Genomic DNA, 19,171 nt, shown 5'->3' with positions numbered 1-19,171 from the left:
TCATGTCTTCTAACTGATGATTCACAATTCATGGAAAGACATTTTTGTTATAAGTCTCCTGATGGTTAGGTGATTTAGAAAATCCCATCTCACATCTCTCCCCTTAAAAACTTGACCTTTGTTTCTCTGTCTATTCATACAGTCATAGACTCCGTTAGGAGCCTGTAACACTATAAATTAGAGTTTACTGTGATGATGAAGAACTTTTTGGTTTATTTTTATAAAGTGAATTATTCTCAGCTGGGACCTAGATGTTGACCTCATTGATTTTTTTCCCCCACATAGGCCACTAATGCAGCACTGGAATGTATCATATTTGACTGGATGAAATCAAAGTTGCTGAACTTGCCTGTATCCACTTTTGTGCGTAGTTGCTATTAGGTTGAGACTATCCGATGCACATGACAATGTTTGTTTCGATGGAACAAAAGGAGGAAGATATCAGAATTTTTGGGCAATGATATGATTAGAGGAAGGAATGAAAATCCTGATCCAAGCAGAAATCATTGATTTTTAAGGAAGGAAGAGCTATATAATCTTCATATGGTTGAAAGAAAGCACAACCAATTAGCCATTTTGCTCCTTTCCACAGAATGAATAGTTGACTACTGCTTCCTTCTTTAGGGCTATTGGTGATGAAATTGCATATTTAAAATCTAACCTATTAGTGTTAGCAAAAACTACATTCCATTATGAAATAAATTAATCATTCATCTATGATGGTCATGAAAATCAGTGAGGTTTTTCTTCTCCTTCTTTCTTCCTTTCTTAATCCTTGGATTTTACCTATAGCCTGCGTGCAAGTAATGCACATTAGTCAATTAATAGGCTGTTAAATGACAACAGTTCCGGGCAATTTAATTACTGTTGGTAAAATAAGAAATGAATTATTGCATGTCAGTAACTAATTTCAGCTCCTTTCCTTGGAACAAATCAACTTTGAATGCAATGGCTTATTTAGAAAAAAAAAATTATTGCTTCTTTGCAAATGCAAATTGATGAGTCATTTCTTGGAAAAAAATGTAAATGTTTCTTCAAAACCTTCTTCCCTTTTCTCGTAGTGCCAGCCAAAGTTCATTTTAAAAGTACGGTACTGTTTCTGCAACTAAATATATCAAAAAACAGAGTATGAACATAAATAAAGAAAAAGAACATGCAACCCAGAATGCTCTTCCCTCTACTTCAGCCATCCTGTATGTTAATATAATAAATACATTAAAATGAAGGAACTTTAACCATCAATTAAAATATGTAATTCTGTAGTAAAATAGACTTACTTGCTGTAGCTGATGATATTACAAGGTGGTTTGCACAAGAGATAGCAATGGCATTTTCTTAATTGTGCATTAGTTTTCTTTTTTGAAGTATCAAGAAATAATTTACTATGGATAATAACAGCTAGCAGAACAATTTATAATCCTAGATTTTATCAACTCCATATAATATAAGGACATGACCAGAACACATTATTATGTGTTGGTCTCAAAAGACATCAACATCACTTACAACCTGCTCTGGCAGCCTCTATTTAGGAAAATCTCATATTAATTTTAGTATTTAATACAAGAAGGCAGTCACTCAGCTTCATCCCAGTGGCTCCATCTCCCTGGTGCATGCTCCATCACATTTCTGGAGTGAGGTGGCTCCATCACAAATGTGCGACTAGAGGACACCTTTCTCAGAAAGTTTATTTCACTGCTCTCTGACACTTTTTACAGGGAAGTAAGTAATTGTTAATGGAAAGAGCTCTCAGAAGATTTCATTTTTTCATCCTCACATATGTGTGGACTCTTGAACAAACTACTAACAGGCTCCTGAATGAGTGCCTAGAAGGAAGGGAAGAAAAAAATCACTCAAAATGTTTTTTTCATCCACAGCCCATTTTATACCTTCTCACTGCTGGGAATTTGTGTTTGACTAAGGGCTCCTCATCAAAAATAAGGATAGCACAGATGGGTTTCATACAAGCATTAGTCAATACAAAGATTGACATAAATAAAAATAAAAAATATAAATGTGTCACCACCAGACACCTTGCTTTTGCAAAATCTTCCAAAAAATAAAATACACTTCATGAAACAGAAGATGCACTTGTTTCTGGAAAGTTTGCGAAGAGTTACATGATAATCAAACTGCAGCAGTTCTTAAAGAATCCAGTTAGGTAAGCGAATAAAAAGAAACCAGCTTTATATCAAACTTTGAAAACTGAGCCAGTCCAAAGATCTCAAACAAAACAGTTTTCACTTGAAAATCACCTGTGCAAGAGAGCTGCTTAAACTCAGTTATAAATTGAAAGCTGTGAAAAAAATAAAGCAAACAATAAAAGACCCTACTCCCATATAGCCCAGGAAAAGTTAAACTTTCACATTTACAAATTTTGTTATGATTTTCAGATATCATAGACGTCAACTGTGTCCAGAATGTTTACTGCATGCATCTCTATGGGCTAAACCCCAGTGCATATTACGGCATCCAAACCACCTTTTTTGTCTCGCCTCAATAGCTATAACATATCAGAAAGAGGGTTAGCTAAGAATCCCCACTTTCATCCTCCCCATCAAGCACTAGTTCCTCACTGTATAATAATACATATGAATCCTTTAGTTAGGAAATTGAATTTGACTCCCAAATGGAGCAACCCGGATCTGAGAACTTAACACAGATCACAATACGAATGACTGGTTGAGTCAGACAGATTTCCTAACTGGTCAAGGATGAGGTCCTTGCCTCTTCTCCGTGTCCTCTACTGGAAAGACAATTCTTACAACTGAAACCTTTGCGAATATGACATCTTGTGCCACTTGCTTATGGACTGGCAGAAGTCCCAGAGTTACTGGAAACTTCAGAAATACCAGCCACACCAGGATGGAAGAGAATCTCTACACTTTTTCTCAGACTAATGGAGGCTCTTCTGAGAATGTCACACCTTTAAACCCCGTTTTCACTGCACATCTCCCAGACTCTAGGCTCTTCTTTTCCCTGTTACATACCTCTCCGTATGTTATTACTGTAGCAACCACCTATTGTAGACTATCTGTGAAGCGCTGCCTTGTCCTGCAACTCTGATGGACTATGAAACGGAAGAACTGGCAAATCATGTCATACTCAAACTCAGGAAACGTTGTTTCTGCTTTTGTACTTATTTTACTGTACTCTTTTGTACCATACTGTCCTTTACTGTTTTATTGCCACTCTTTTAAAGGAAAATGAATACAAATTAAGTGCACAGAAAGAATTAAATGCATGGTCACCTGTAATTAATATATGACTGATCTCAATAGTAGTTTTACCGCAAAGTCTAAGCAAGCTCTCTGAAAATACATGCTAGAATTGTGAGGTGAGAGAATCACCATATTCACCTTGCTGATCCCAGTATTCCCCAAAACAGTGATTTCCTAGAACAACCTCACCTGCAGCATGATAGTGCCAACAGCCTAATAATTAGGAACATTTCTGTGTACAGAATGACTTCATTGGTAAAACACTCCACATTTCCTCTCTGTAGTTTCTTGATAGTTCATTCCTTGAGGTAACAATTCACTGGTGGTGCTCTAGATATAGACATAAGACAGACAAAAAATACTTCCTCTGGACAACAGTTGCTGTATTTCTGGCCATGACTTTGTGGACATAAGTAGTTCTGGTTTAGATGCAGAGTGCAGCAAAATAAATTTGATATATTAGGATTTATCAGTCTTAACGAGAGGTGCATAATTAACAAGTCATCTCCAGAAACATCAACTCTGTCGTGCAAGCACAGTGACTGGGTGATGCATACAATTAGCCCAGTGCTTTTTACAACTTAGTGAACAAGGCTGTTCTCCAGAGAGTTCATGAACAGTAGCTATAACCAACGTGCTATGGTCATGTCCAAGATATTCACATAAACAGTAGCACAGACAGAATCATCCTGTGTGTTAGAGCAGACTACTTGAAAATCCATCAAACCTATGAAGTCCTGAAATTCTGCTAAGACCACCAGCTTCAACCAGACCAATACAGCTTCTCCAGCCTTGGCTCAGATTAATCCCAGGTCCAGGCAACAGGAATCTGTGGTCTATTGCTTAAAGCCCATGCAATTCATCAACTATACAAATGCACTTGCAGGTAACAGGAGCCTCCACCATCACAGTACGGAAGTGTTAGAATGTCATCATGGTTACTACCTAGCCAAAGGTACTGGCTTTGCTCTTTGCCAGTTATACAGATCACTGTTGGCTATCAATAGAAAAAGCAAAAAGAACATCTTAGCGTTTATGGCAAAGAATAATGGAATTTGCAAACTTGCTCCAATACTGCAAACGCTTGAAAGTTCACATATTCCTTTGGAAGCAGAAGAAAAGAAATCCATCTCTCCTCCACTCTATCCACATTTATGTCATGCCCAATGCAATTACTCTGGGTATAAACATTCCTCATTAACCCCCAACTACTCCAAGAGTTGGAGCCCCATGTATGAGCATATGCTTTGCCAGATATAACCTTACTGCATTTATTTCCTCTCACAGCTGCACAGACAGACACCAGGAAGGAAATTACGATACCTTCCCTGGTATGCTCTGAACAGTTTCCCCCTTTAGAACTTCCATAAAGAAGCAAGAGCTTCTTTAAGAAGGTTTTTCTAAAGAGCTGGATGATACCCTCCAGTCCAGAAAGAAGAGTTCAGCCACCCTGGAGTATAGTTACATCCCTGTTTCTTAGTTATACACTCCCAGTTGCATAGCACATTGTCTTGGGTTGGTACGTCTCCATATATTTACGCAGCAAATGCTAACAGAAGCAGTAACGAAGAAGGAGAGCAGAGGTAATAACAGGAAAACTATGGTCAGACATACAGTTTGTACCACAATGCCTCATCTACTTATGAAAAACTACTTAGTAATAAATAAGAACATCCAAAGGCATCCATAAAGCTGAGCAGCATTCTAGAGAACAGAAACAAGAAATGTTGCATGAACTATCCCAAAAGGATATTTCAGAGATCCTCTTCTCATAGTCACTGTCTACTACCTTCCTCTTCTCTCACAAAATGCCTCATAATAGAGAGGACAGGGACAAATACCTCCTCAGGGCACAGACTACCCATTACGTGCTATTTCAGGTAATAGGATGCAGGATTTCACAGGGGCATTAGCAAGCACAATTACCATCCTAGAAGGGACATTGCACCCAAAAGGCAGGCCATGGAATTTTAGGAAGTACCTGATTATCATAGTTCTTTGAAAATCCAGCTAAGCACCCTCAAGCATATCTAGATGCTCCTTTTCTGATGTCTGCCCCTTCATCATTTCTCTAGTTAGCAATAGTAATAAGGAATTATTATATCAGAATGCTTTCAATATCAGACTATTTTAAAAAAAGTCTATCAGGCACTTTATAATGCAAATAAGTCTTTTCAGGACTTGCAGAGTGAATGAATTCAGGAGTTATTGTCCCTTCATCCTTTGACCTCCCATCTTCCAAAGCCTCTGGCACATCTACCATTTTCCTTATGTATTAGCTATTAAAGTAGCAGACTTCAGAAGTGCTTTCCAAGGAAACTCACATTCAGGCTCCCACTTGTAATAGAGATTTACAATTTAGTTATCTATTGTGAATAATTAGTCTCCTAGAAATTGCTTTGGTAACATTTAATGTGACATGGCTTCTCTGTTCTGCTCTCATTCCATATTTCAACATTTTATATTGTAGCTCCCTTTTGACAAACCCCATTAACCAAACCTTCCAGGCCTTACTGAAAATGTCAGGCTATAGAAAACAGATAAGAATCGTCATTCTGCAGTACCAGCAGAAGCCTGCTGATTTGAATCTGGCAATACTTTACTAAAGCTGTAACTCACAGGGCAAGAGAAGCCACAGCATCAATTGCTAGGGCAATGGAAAAGTGAATATGGCAAGATGTTTTACAGTTTGCTGATTTCTGTAGTTAGCTGCTATCTTCCTTTTATCTGAAAACCTACTGAAATTACAAACTTCAAACAAGACAATGATGAATTGAGTAAGATTAAAGAAGTGTCTGGGTTGCAATGCAATGACCAGTGCAGGACCCAGCATTTCAAAACACATTTGATTGCAGAATCACTTGCTAAACCAGAACTTTTAAGAAGTGTGACTAACTTCAGGTGGCCTTATATTTGGAAGTACTTTTAATTTTATCAATAACCAAGTAGGGAATGTGGGTGCATTTAGTCTATATAATCTCATTTCAATATTTTAAGGACTCAACACTTAAAGGTTACAAGATTTTTCTGTGTAATTTGAAAATTGAAAACCTGTAGTCTTCTTACGAAAGAAAAAATGCATTTTCTATCTGAAGATGAAGAGTCTGAATTTTGAATTTGTGCCATTTGTGGCAGCTGCTTCATGTTGTTCTGCTCACAAGACCAGGTCTTGGAAATGGAGTTCCTGGGACACATAACTGCCTATGAGGATATCCCACACTGGGATCCTGAACAGCAGTGGCCTCTTATTTTGACTTCCCAAGTTTAGGCATTTCAAAAAGGCAGACAGCTAGTGCATTAACTCATCTCAGCAGTATTCAAAACATCTTGCAGGGAGAGCCTGCTGTGTCTAAGCACACACCATGGCAGGCAGACAGACAGACCCCTCATGGAGTATTCAAAACATAGATGTTAGTTTAAGTCTTTTACTCTCACTCCCATTCTTTCCACTTCTCTAGTATGCTTTGGTAAATCCTAGGTACCCAGCTGCATCACCAGGCACCCACACTAGGCTCTAGGAACTAATGCCAGATGATGCAGATGACCACCATCACCTGCTTCGCCTCTGCTGGAAAGCCAAGACAGCTCCCACCTCTGAAACAGAGGTCAGAAGACAGAAGCTATTTCTGGGAGGAACCTGCAGTCACTAACAACTTTGCCTTCCTCTCAGCAGCATGAACAGCAAACCTGGAGCAGAAGGTCTTTCGCTTCAACTTTGTACCCCAGCTCTGACTCCCGTGGAAGGTGCTGCCCATCCTTGGGGTAGCAAGCAACGGTTGTTACCACTGTTGAAATGGCTCCTTGCACTCGAGCTCCCATCAGCTCCTAATTTCTACCTGAAGAAGTCCTCTAAACAAGCTGCCATTGAACAGGACTCACAGTTTTAGGCCATCTAATTTTCAGGACTTTAAGAGCCTGGACTTAGGTCTTAGTCACCTTTACTTGCCCTGCAGAGCAATCGCAGTATCTCTTGAGGAGCAGGCATAAAATAAGTAACAAGGCTTCTCCTCCTACATAAAGCTCCTCGCTGATCGCTGGGTACATTAAGTCCATTGAACAAAGTCAGGAGCCCCACATTTAAATGTTACGGTGAAAGAGTCATCTCTTTTTAAAGGTGGTTCAAAAGCAAGAAAAGATAGCAATTGCCGTAAGAGTCATTGCTCACACCACTAGTCACGTCACCTTGTGACCCGATGAGCTAGGCCAGGTGATCAAAACCAAAAGTTCTTATCTTTCCTAAAAGGTGATGTCAGCAGCTGCACTCACCAATAAGGCCTGCCGCCTATTGCTTGTGCGGTGGTAAACGATTATAGGCAGACAAATCTGCTGCTTTGTTTTAATCAGTTACTTAATCAGCTTGCTTGGAATGAACTGTTTTGGCTCAACAGACCGAGTGACAAAACATGTCAAAGCGGAGGGTGTAATAAAAATGTACTGATAAATCATGGAAAAGTGATAGCATCATTCTTTTTATTTACCCTTTTGTTTCCATCAGAGCAAGTTAACCTCAGCTCCTTTCATTCATCTTTTGTTGTTATTGCTGGGAAATTTAGTATTTAGCTCAAGAAGTTTCGCATGATGAATTATTAAAAATCTTTAACTGTTGGACAACCTTCTAGAGGTATAAGACTTTTTTTAAAAAAAAATTATCCCTCATTTTGCTGTGAGGGGAGACAGCTAATGAAAAATGGTCCAGAATTATTGTGAAACAATTGTCTGTAGTGTAATCAAGTCTGCTTCTGCCCTCCAACTACTCCAAGATATAATGATACATGTATCATTAAGCAGCTGCTATGGATGCCTGAGGAAACTGGTAGAAATTTGTACCTATTGTTTTTCTTTCTCCACTTCAATCTGCTCTGTTACACTCCTTCCATCCGCTTCCCACTGCACTTTTTAAATGCTTGTAAGACAGAGTTTTATATATACTTTCGGCTGGATTCTGCCACTGGCTACACTGGTGTAACCCTTCAGCTGAAGGCACATCTGCTGTCCCCGGGAAAGAAGAATTTTGACGTTCCTGGACTAAGTGGCTGTTTAATTATGGAATCTTTCAAGTAAGCTCTTTTAAGGTTGTGATTTTTAACACAGCAAATAGAGGGCAAGGGAGAGTGTGTGACTAATGTTTAATTAGAAGAGCTTTGAAATTAAACAATTGTTTGTTTAATGGTTGCTAAGTGCTGTGTAATACTAAAGGCTATAATTAGGTGTGTGGGATTCTCCTCCAGCCCCACGTACATGGCCTCCAGTTAGCAAGTTATCCTATACAAGGCGCAAGGCATGTTCTTTGCAACAGGCTCTTAGTAGTAGGAGCCAAAAACACTCTTAGGGGTGACATTTTCCACAGTGGTCTATTCAGTACAGAGCACATTTTGAGGACTTTAAATAATAACAACAATACTTAACAGCAAGCCAAAATTTTGCCAATGAAAAAGTCACCTTGGTCTATGTCCATTTTTATTCCTCTTCAAGCAAGAGGCCTAACACAAGATATAGGAAGAAGCAAAATACTAGGAGTACTTACTGAAAGAGGGAAGGTGGAAAAGAACCATTTTCCTGAGCTCTTTAGTGAAATAATTCAAATCTGGTTTATAATCTTATTTTATATTTTTAAACAAATGATCCCAGTTTCCAGGGTGCCTGCCAACAGAAATTTATTTCTGGCATATGTTGTAGAATGATATCTTCCATTCTAGTCATCAACAAAGACCCTCATGTGATCCTGCCAGCACACAGGTATTCAAGAAGGTGGACACTGGTGTCATGGCAATCACTACTGAGAGACCTCTTTAATTTGTAGAGCAGTTTTATTTGTGCATGGCGGAAATCCACAACAGCCTGATTTTCCTAAGAGAAAACCAAAAAAGCTAACAAGGTCTCAACTACATTTCTGTGTGCTGGCAAAGAGGGGTAACAGGATAAAGCTGCATGAAATTCTCCTGCTGAAACCTGAAATAGTACTAGATCAAATCCAAACCAACCTACAAGAGTCAGTGAAGCTCTGGAATAATTTCAACCAAGGAGTTTTCTCCTAGATTTTGACTCTGTTTAAGGACAGATAAGACAGCATGCCTCCTATCCCATACCCACTGGCCAGACACCTGATCAGAGGACTGCAGGGTTTCCCAAGCAATCAGCTTTACTCTAAAACTGCTACCGTTAATTCAGTGATGGAAAGCTTTCAAAAAATTACAGCTGTTTTTGTTTGCATAAAACAAAGAAAAATCTAGAACCTTCCATGTCTAAAAACACTAAGATTCAGTACATGAGAGTCAGCACAAGCATCCAGAAAATACAGGCAGGTCCATGGCAGCAAAAAAACCTTGCACTAGCCATGCCATAACAGAAGCCAGATCTATTCTTATAGAAATGCTTGATTTAATCTTTGAAAATACCTTTTTGCCAACTGGATGTTGGCAAAAATAACTTCCAAAACATAATTAATTAAAAAAAAGAGTACAATCTGTAAAACATCAATAATGTGCAAGTCTTACAGTGCTCTTGTAATATTTTCATGAATTAGTAAAAGAAAAGGGAAAAAAGCCTATTTTTAAAATTATTATTGATTTTGCTTGTCCACATCACTTCAACTTTGACCCATGAGATTTGTCTCTTCTGTAAGATCAATACAAAGCATTGGACCTTATAGGATATAATTTTTCACACCCTTTAGATGACGTGCTATAGATTCATATTTTGGTCAGAACTTTCCCTTTGCAGCCACACAGTAATGATTTGGAAAGCACTCATAATAATGAAACAAATATAATTAAGACTAGTAAATGAATGATAACTGCACTTCTTATTGGTTGGGAGAGAGGACGTTGTGGTTCTCTGTTCTGTGTAAATTTCACAATTTACATCCTGTTGTAAGATTTCTGACACATAAGAAGCTCTCCTAACACAGAAAGCACATCTCTTCAACAAAGTCACCTATAAAGCAGCTGAGGAAATGATGTAGGATTAGATGGTCACTTATCCTCTAAGTACAAAAGAGGGGAAACAGAGGGACCAATAAGGTCTAACCCATCACAGGGATGCTCTTCAAACAGCAAAGCATCACACAACACACCATGTGCTTACAGTCTAACCCTCAACCAGTTGCTGAACTTTGAAGCACTTCTTGGTGCCAATTCCATACCAAATTCTCGGAACAGAGAAGTTTACCATCCCACCGTTACAAAAAGCACAGCAAGAGTCACCTATTCAAAGTTACAAGTCAGCCTCAGAACCAAAAGTGGGAGAAACCAAAAGATCACAGGTCCTTTCCTATTGCCCAGGATGACCTTTTAGCATGGAGAAGCCTCTGAGCAGCACAACGCTTCTGTTTGTGAATTCTGTGCTTATTTTGAGAATTCTTTAGTAAACAACACTAAAATGATGACAGGAAGCTTTTAAAACTCTTGCCCCTCAAACAGAAACCAACCAAAGAGTTCTCCTCCCAGACAAATTATTTTCTTCTTTTAAGAATGGTTGCACAAGAATTGCAGTCTGATTTATTTAAGAAATCATGGGGTTTTTTTTTTACTTTCCAAATAATCAATAAAAGTTGTGGGAAGCATAACTGGGACTGTATATTAATCTTGCATTCAGCCTTCCTTGCTAGTTTTCAACAGGACCTATTCATCTTGCTGAGTTTATAGGAGTGATTTCTTTCATCTGTACACTCCATGCACCACTAAATATAACACCAACTTCTGTTTAAGAAAGTGGAGAGCAGCGTGCATCCCTTTCTGATAGCCTGGACCCTGGTAAGAGCGTTGCAAATGGTGAGAAGCTGTCAGCCTGGGAAAGGGACTGGTTTATGGCACAAGCCACACTGGTGAGCAGATCAGTTCTGAAAAGAAACACTGGTGGTTTCTTCTCTGAGCAACTCCACAGGCACCCTGTGGACCTTCTATGATTTAGGATATTTATATGAAAGCATGGTAATACAAGGGCCTAAGAGCAGACGGAGTAGGTCAGACCACAAGTCTGCTTAGCCCAGCACCCTGTACCTGACAATGGCCAAAAGTGGATGCTGAGAGAAGCATGTAATAGGAAAAGCTGTATATAAAGGCACTTTTCCCCAAATGCTCTCCCAGCTTTTATCAATTTGCAGTTCAACACGTTTCTGTGTCTGCCATAATCATCACGGATTTCACCTATAAACTTGCCCAGTTCTTGAACCCATGCTAGCGTTAGTATTCGCAGGACCCTGCAACAGGCAGTTTCAGTGCATTGCTGCCTCTTTCGTGAAGAAGCACGGATTTTTTTTTTTCCCCTGAGCTGGCCACTCTGGCTTCATCTGATACCCGTAACTCTTCTGCAGTGAGCAGCAGATCCCTCTGTATTCATCTAAGTCTCGCTCCACTCCCTTCACCATGGGCTGCAGTGCCCTGGCTCACCTTGGAGTTCCTTGGGCAGAAGCTGCTTCATACCAGCGATACCTTTGTCACCGTCCCCTAACTCTTTTGAAATGCCAGGACAGGAACAGCACATGATGCCCAGCACACTGGTTCTGCAGAAGCCCAGGTGGGTAAGGAACCCATGGCTTGGTGAGCTGAAGGAGAAGAGTCTTGGTGTCTCCATACAGGTCTCTGAGGTCATGACCTGCATGGGCAGTCCCATGGCTTTCCCTTGGTTCAGTGTGGCTGTGATATAGGGCATCAGTGGGTGGAAGGAAAGACAGACCCACAGTTACAGCCCCCAAACGCTACCCATCTCTTGTTTGAAAGGTTTAAGAGCATTGCAATACCTGCTTGTACTGTAATTCTTGCTGGTCAGGAGTTCTGTGAAAGACTTTAGCGTTACTCTACACACCTAGTTTCACCCAGGCTGCCCTCCTTCTTACTGGGTATTTGAGCAGTGACCACCACAGAGCAGCTCTGAACTTAGCAGGGGCCTTAGTGCGCTACTGTGCCACAGCGATCCCACCATGGCTCTCACCAGTAAAACCAGCCACGAGACAAACTGTGAAGGCCTCAGAGGTTTCCACTTGGAAACTTCGTTTCTGAGAAGGACTCAGCAGTTTTGTTGCTCAGGCAGGCACAAAATTCAAAAAGAACGGCAAAAAATATCAGTGGCAAAGGTGTCACCCGTGTCACTGGACTGGAGTGAGGTTTGGGAGAGGTGAGACTCAAAAGGTCCAGCTTGCTTTTTCTACTTGTTGCCCAGGAACTGCTGCAAGGAGGAGAAGATCGTGACATGGTAGCAGCACTCCGCAAGTGAAAGAAAAGATGCATTTTGTGCCATGCAATTTTTTTTGAGAAAACAGAATAGAAATCAAGTAGTTTTTAGTGACCTGTGAGGCCTGTGCTTCGTACTAATGCTACGGAACATGCAATTAGACAGAATTAATGAAGAATGGTACTGATATTAGGGTGTTTTCTGAGCACAGCTTGACAAGCAGAATTTTCATCTCTCTGTTTTCAAATGCATACCAGTGTAACGTCACTTAACGTGGTGACAGGAGAAGTACGGAAGTCATCCGGGTCACTTTTACATAGAAATTTACCTATATGGTCTTGCTAAGGTCTGAAGTTTTGAAACAAAAGTTAAATCAGTCTTAATACTGGGGGTAGAATTACAGACTAGAGAGAGGAAACAGGAATATATTTAGATTCAATGAACCACAAAAACATGCACATGGAAAAAGAAAACCTGAGAAATTAAAATCATTGTTTAATACAGTTCTAAGATAAATTATCTAAATTTTGGGGGAATCACAGAACAGAAAATTTGATTGCTTACTTTTTCTTTCTGACTTCAGAGGAAAGCTCTGATTTCTTATGCACAACATTAAAGGAGAATTTTATCAAAGAATACCTATATGTATCCCACAGAACAGAGAAATTTAAATGTCTCTTCTCCCACAAGTTTTAGCAATACATAATACTCTCCACAAGCTCTTCTAAACACTAAACAGAGCTACTATCGATCATCCAAGATTTTCTGATTTCTACTGTTTTCTAATGGATACATTTCAGCAAAGAGGAAGGAATTTGTCTCCATGGTCTGCATAATTAGCGCTCACATTCTCAGGGTGCTTCCAGGCCTCCTTGGGAAGTTAAAAAAAAAAAGTAATATTCACTTCATATATCATCAAGAATCACTGATGCATAGTACTATGTAACAGTACAGAAATCTGACTGCAGACCACAGTAATATTGACTATCAGCACTATACTGGTATAACAATTACAAAAGTAATTAGTATGTCATCTTCTTTTCTGACAGCCAACTAATCAAATAACAGAAGCAGAACGTAAGAAAAATAAAGAGGAATGCAAATAGCTTTAAATAGCTTTTCTAACTATTGGTGATACACACCCGCTGGTATTTTTCTTCAGGATCACGGATGAAAACCACAGAAGCGTAAGAAAATTCAGGAGCCTAAACAAGTGGCTTTATTTTCAGACCTGCTGTATAGCCTGAGTCGGCTCCCAACGGTGAGGTCTGTGCCAGGTAGTACGAGCTCACACCTAAAAATCATGACGGTAGCGGCAAGGGCTTCTCAGAAATGTGCCACTCATGTCAGGGTAAGGAACTACACTTCCTGAGGTAAAAAGCAGTAGTTTTCCATAGAAAAGTCTGTGCAGAGCACTGAGCGTTTTGTGCAAATTCTCCCAATGTTTGCTGGTGTCATGAGACACCGTGGTCGAAACACAGCCCCAGAGAAGCCAGCGGCAAAGCTCTCGTTTGCTTCAGCAAAACAACACCCTCTACGTTTGCAGACAAAACCCCGAGTTGCTTCTATCGCTTCTGCACTCTGAGTGTTTGGGAAAGGATTGGCTTTGTTCTGGGGAGCGGCTGGAGGCTCCGCGCCCCAGCAGCAGCGGGTCAGCCGTACCCATGCGATGCCACAGCTCTAGTTCTCGCACCAGCCCGGGCAGATGCCCCTCGACCGAAGCAGAGGAGCCTGACAGATTAAATAAGCAGTGATTTAACGTGGGCTACCCCTGCGCTGTGAGGGGACCCTCACAGCTCCTTCCCGGAGACGGCTGCTGAGCTACCACGGACGGCGGAGCAGCTGACTGTGCTTCGCTGCAGCTACCACAGGACTTTTTGGGGGGACCTCCAGATGTGCATTCCCCATGCGGTCCCAGTAACATAATTAGACCTGGGATTTATTCAGCGCTGTTCAACATGTTTTCAGCAGGACCGATTATGTGCCGTTCCCTTAGGAGCCCTGTTATAATTTGGAGCTTCCTCGGAGCTGCAGGGATTTGAAGGGGGGGACTTAAACAGCATTACATTTGTATTGCTGAGGTATTCCCTTTCGGGCCAGAGGTAGCTCAGCCTCCTACCATGCCCACAAGATTTTCCTCCTGTCAGCACATCTACAGTTGATAATTTGAAGCATTTTCCAGGGAGCTGGATGGAGTTATGTCTCCCAACAGTTGTTATTCAAACACGTTACGGATATTTGGGCATTTGGCAGAGAGTGGTTTGATGTAATTAGGATCAGTTTCTGGTTATGGCCATGCCAGGCCAGAGGCAGAGGGCACTTCTCAGAGTGGGAAGAGGAAAAGCCAAAGGCAACGATTAAAACAGATTATTATACACTTTTGAGCTAACATGTGGAATCAATAGCAAAACATTAGCAGCTGTGCTCAGCTGTAGAAAAGCCTGCAGTCTTACTGTAACCAATAAAAATAAATTATGAACTGAAAGGGAGGATGGAAAAAATGGTGGGGAAACCAGAGCAGCATTCAAAGAAAAAACATAGTATGAACATGGAAAATAATTTCTAACCTGAAACTGTGGGTTTGTTTAGTTTGTCTTCCGTTTATCTTCACATTACATTCACAAGTTGAAAGCATGCCTTAATTAGCGGGCTCCATGATAACCAGTGCAATAATGGTAACATCCCACAAGCTCTGAAGGTGAAAACAGAGAAAGCGATAATCAAGTTGGCAAACGTTAGATGTTGCGCTGTGTTTTCCTAACGAAGTGAAATGAGACCTTATCCAGATTTTTAGCTCGGCAGAAATATGAGGAAGGAAAACCTTAGACCTGAGAAGTTTCCTTGATGTAAAGGCACTGTACTGTGAGTGGGCTGATAAATAGAAGGCATCTGGTGACCCAGAGAGAAGGTAAGGATGCTTGTTGGTTACAAGCAAAAACCAAGGATATGATATTTTTTGTTAAGATACAGCACATGACTCAAGGTTAATAACCAAGTGCAAGACTTAGTTCCAAAATTCGATACTAAATGCTAATGTATGTGATTTGTGCAGGCAATAAAGTTTGGTCAGGGTAGTGTATTAAACATTGATGTTAAGAAATGCTTAGAAAATAAATCTATTAATACATACTATAAGATAAAAAAGGTGTGATTCTTCTGTGATACTTGCAGTGTTTCTGCTTCCTATTTAGACATGTTACCCCACTAAAGTAAAAACGGATTAACAGATTTAAGTTTTGAAAAAAAATGTTGTGATTTTAGTAAAAATGAGAAAGCTAATTCCACATCTTAATTTATACTTAAATAAACTTGTGACTTTCAGTGATAATTTCAGCATGAGTGGTCAGAAATGAAGCTAACAGAAGTAACAAGTGTTAATTGACCCATATTTAATTTTAATCTAATCTGATGGTCAAGAGTGACTAATTAACTTTACAGAACAAATGAAGCCTTTGTTAAATATCTAATTTCTTCATCCCTTCAGTTTTGATATTAAAGCCCACGAGAAATCATCTCAGACATTGCCAAGGCATCTCTAAACAAAATAGAGAAGACCAGAATGCATATTCATAGACTTCATAAGGAAAGAAAGGAAAAGAGGGAAAAGCAAGAATAAAGGATTTAACTAAACAAGAAAAATTAGGTGATGATTACTTTTAGCACTGGTCTGGAGTCAGCATACAGTCAGAATTTTTAATAGAAGTGGCCATGCAGATAAGATGAGGTAGGAGAATAGTACTAGATCTTTCCCAGAAAGAGAATACAGTGAGAGATGATGTGCTGATCATCACAAAAAATATGAGGAAAACCCAGAGATTATATCCTTAGCAAAGCAAGGTCTTAGATATTTTTGCCACCCCGCGAAAGTTTTTTGAGTCTTAAAAATAATTCCATCCATTTCTAGAACAAAACTTTTCAAGTTTGTTGAGTCAAACAAAAATTCATGCAAGACAAGTGAGAAACTACCTTCACTGCCCCAGAATAGCTACTAACCTGGGAGACAGGAGACCCAGATTCCAGGACCTTTTCTGCTTGATTCAGGAAACAGATACAAACCTCATCACATCCTAGACTGCATTTAACAGACAGTTTATGCATTATTTTAGAATGAATGTGTCTGTTAATAGAGTTTCTGTTTCAAATGAGACACTTTCATACAAAACAGTGTATTTATTACCCCAGATTTATGGGGTTTTTTGACCCACATTTTTCTTTTGAAAGATATTTTTGTTAGAAAATTTCTTATTTTCTGTAGTCACCAGAGTCCAACCCCGGGATCAAAACCACGTTATCGTTCCTTTCTCTAGTTGCCATGATTAGTTCCTTTTCTGATGTTTCATTAGAAACCTGTTAGGATACTCCTGTCTAAGTGAATTAGGATATTCTGTAATTACATTTTAAACATATATTACCTCTTACCCAGCAGAACATCGGTTAGCAAATGCCCCCATCAGAGAATCGTACCACATTCTACACCAGCAAAGTCATCTCCTTGGTACTTAACACAGGTAGATGGGCACAGCAGTGCAGGGGTGTGAGGCTGAAACCATTCGTGTTACAAAATGCAACAGGAGTCATTTTTACGGCTGCACACATCGAAGGTTGTTTCGGTTGTACAGGGCTGGGCCGGCAGCTCCACCAAGCAATCTGGAGGAAGCTGAGTTCGTCACAGGCTGGGAGGGATAAAGTAATTTTTCCTACCTTCGAAATTGTGGCTTCAAGGACAGTAAATATTTCAACTGGGAGAATGAGACCACTATGCAATCTCCCCCAGCAGAGGCTGAGAGCTTCATTAATACCGTTTTCTCACTTTCTTTTGAAACCAGTATCTCCATAGATATAGAGAAAAGCTTGTGGTCTGCATTTTACACCCCAGCTTCCTCCTATTCCCCCTTCTTTGCATACCCTGAGAATATCTTACTCTCCTCAGCCTCCATGGAAAAAAGAAACCTAGCATATGCAAAACAGAAGTTCCCCTCATTCTCCATTATCGGCACATATGCATACTTTTGTGTCTCCCCATTGCAGGGAGGAGAGAGTAGCTGACTCGTATAGGAAACTGTACAAACAAGCTTGTTTAACTTTCACAGGAAGCATGCAAATAAATACCAACATCTCTATTCTAGCATGACTCCTACGTGGTTTGTTCAAAGCCTTACAGTAAATGAATGCCTAGCTCAAGGAACAAACTCACGGATCCTTGCTGACCTGCCTCAGAATATAATTCACTCCACCTCATTGTCTCAGCTTTCTTCCCTGAAAAATGGGCTTGATAACATGCTGCATGCTTTCCACTGTAGTTTTAAATTGCAGTTTACAATGCCTGAATGCATGAGTAGTTGCTCTGAGATAATATCATTAACTCATCTATGATACCTGAAAATCTGTTCTCTACCTGTTCTATCCAAAAATAATTTTTTGTTTTAGCAGTTTTTAATTAATCACCCATGGCTGTACCCCTCCATCTCCACGATGCCCATCATCATGTTGGTTGAACTGAGAAACCCAACTTACTCTCTCTGCAGAAGTAGAGTGAGGTCTTTCATGTCTTTAACTGAATCCAAAATAATATGAAAATTCAGTGTTGCACTGTAATATATTTCTTAACTTAGTAGGAACATGCATTCCTTGTATGAATTTGATTATCATCTTTAATCGTTCTTAATCCTTCATTCTGTCTTCCTTCCATTCCCTGTTAATTCCTTAACTAATATATTCTTTCACCTTTTGCTAATTAATACACAATATCTCTCATTTAGGCTCATCCATTACTAAAACCTTTTCAATATTTTATCTGGAGGCTCTGAGTGAAAACTCCCCAACTGCAGGAACAATGCAATTGATGACAGAAGAGCTACTGAAATGTTTGGAAATAGAAACTGTCGATGTAATGAAAATAAGTTTACTTAACATGCCATACTCAAGCAGTTTAGCCACTGCCATGTAAGCCATTTAATAATAGTTACAACTAGATAAAAACTTCTGGAAAGGAGCTGCATGTATACAGAAAAGGTAAAAGCAACAGCCAGTCAGAAGTAATGTGAGTTAGCAACCTGGATACCTGTGTTGGAAAACAAGAGAAGTCCCTCATCTTCTTATTTGTTGATCTATTGCTTGAAAAAAATATCTAAAATATCACGTCTTCCTTCACAAAGCCCTCAATTTCAGGAGGTGGTGGAAGTACAGGTTTAATTTAACCACAATCCTAAAAATCACAGAAATCCACAGAAAAGTTAATTATATACTTATGATTGAGAATACACTGATTTTCTTGCTAAGGAAACCAAGAACACATCTGGATTACAGGATTTTGAGCTTCTCTCTTTTTCAGCCCATCAGTCCCTCAGGCTTAGACAGTGGAATGCCTTCAAATGACTTTATAAAAACAAATTAGAAATCCTGTGTATTTGTATGCCCAACTCAATTTACTTGGGATAATATGCAACTTGAAAAGCATCAAAGTCCAGAACAAAGATGTTATCAATGTCTTCCTAGTCCTGGTTGTTCTCAAAATAGTGAGAGAAACTTAGCATTGTTATCTTTGCCACGTTATCTATGCTAGCAACTCCATTAAAGACTAGGCTAGCCTCTCAGAAACTTCTTTTACTCAATCAATGACCTCGTTTCCATGGCAGGCTAACACAAGGTGCCATTGATGATGACTTGATTTCCTTTCACATCTGAAGTGGAAAAGGAGAAGACAGACTAAATGAAATCCCATCCATCTTAATGAAATACAATTATATTCTCCTTATTAATCATTTAAAAATCAATATGTCTCT

The sequence above is a fragment of the Phaethon aethereus genome, assembly GCF_964289735.1.
Source record: "Phaethon aethereus genome assembly, chromosome: 2".
In the NCBI taxonomy this organism is placed as follows: domain Eukaryota; kingdom Metazoa; phylum Chordata; class Aves; order Phaethontiformes; family Phaethontidae; genus Phaethon; species Phaethon aethereus.
This window is presented reverse-complemented; position numbering follows the sequence as displayed.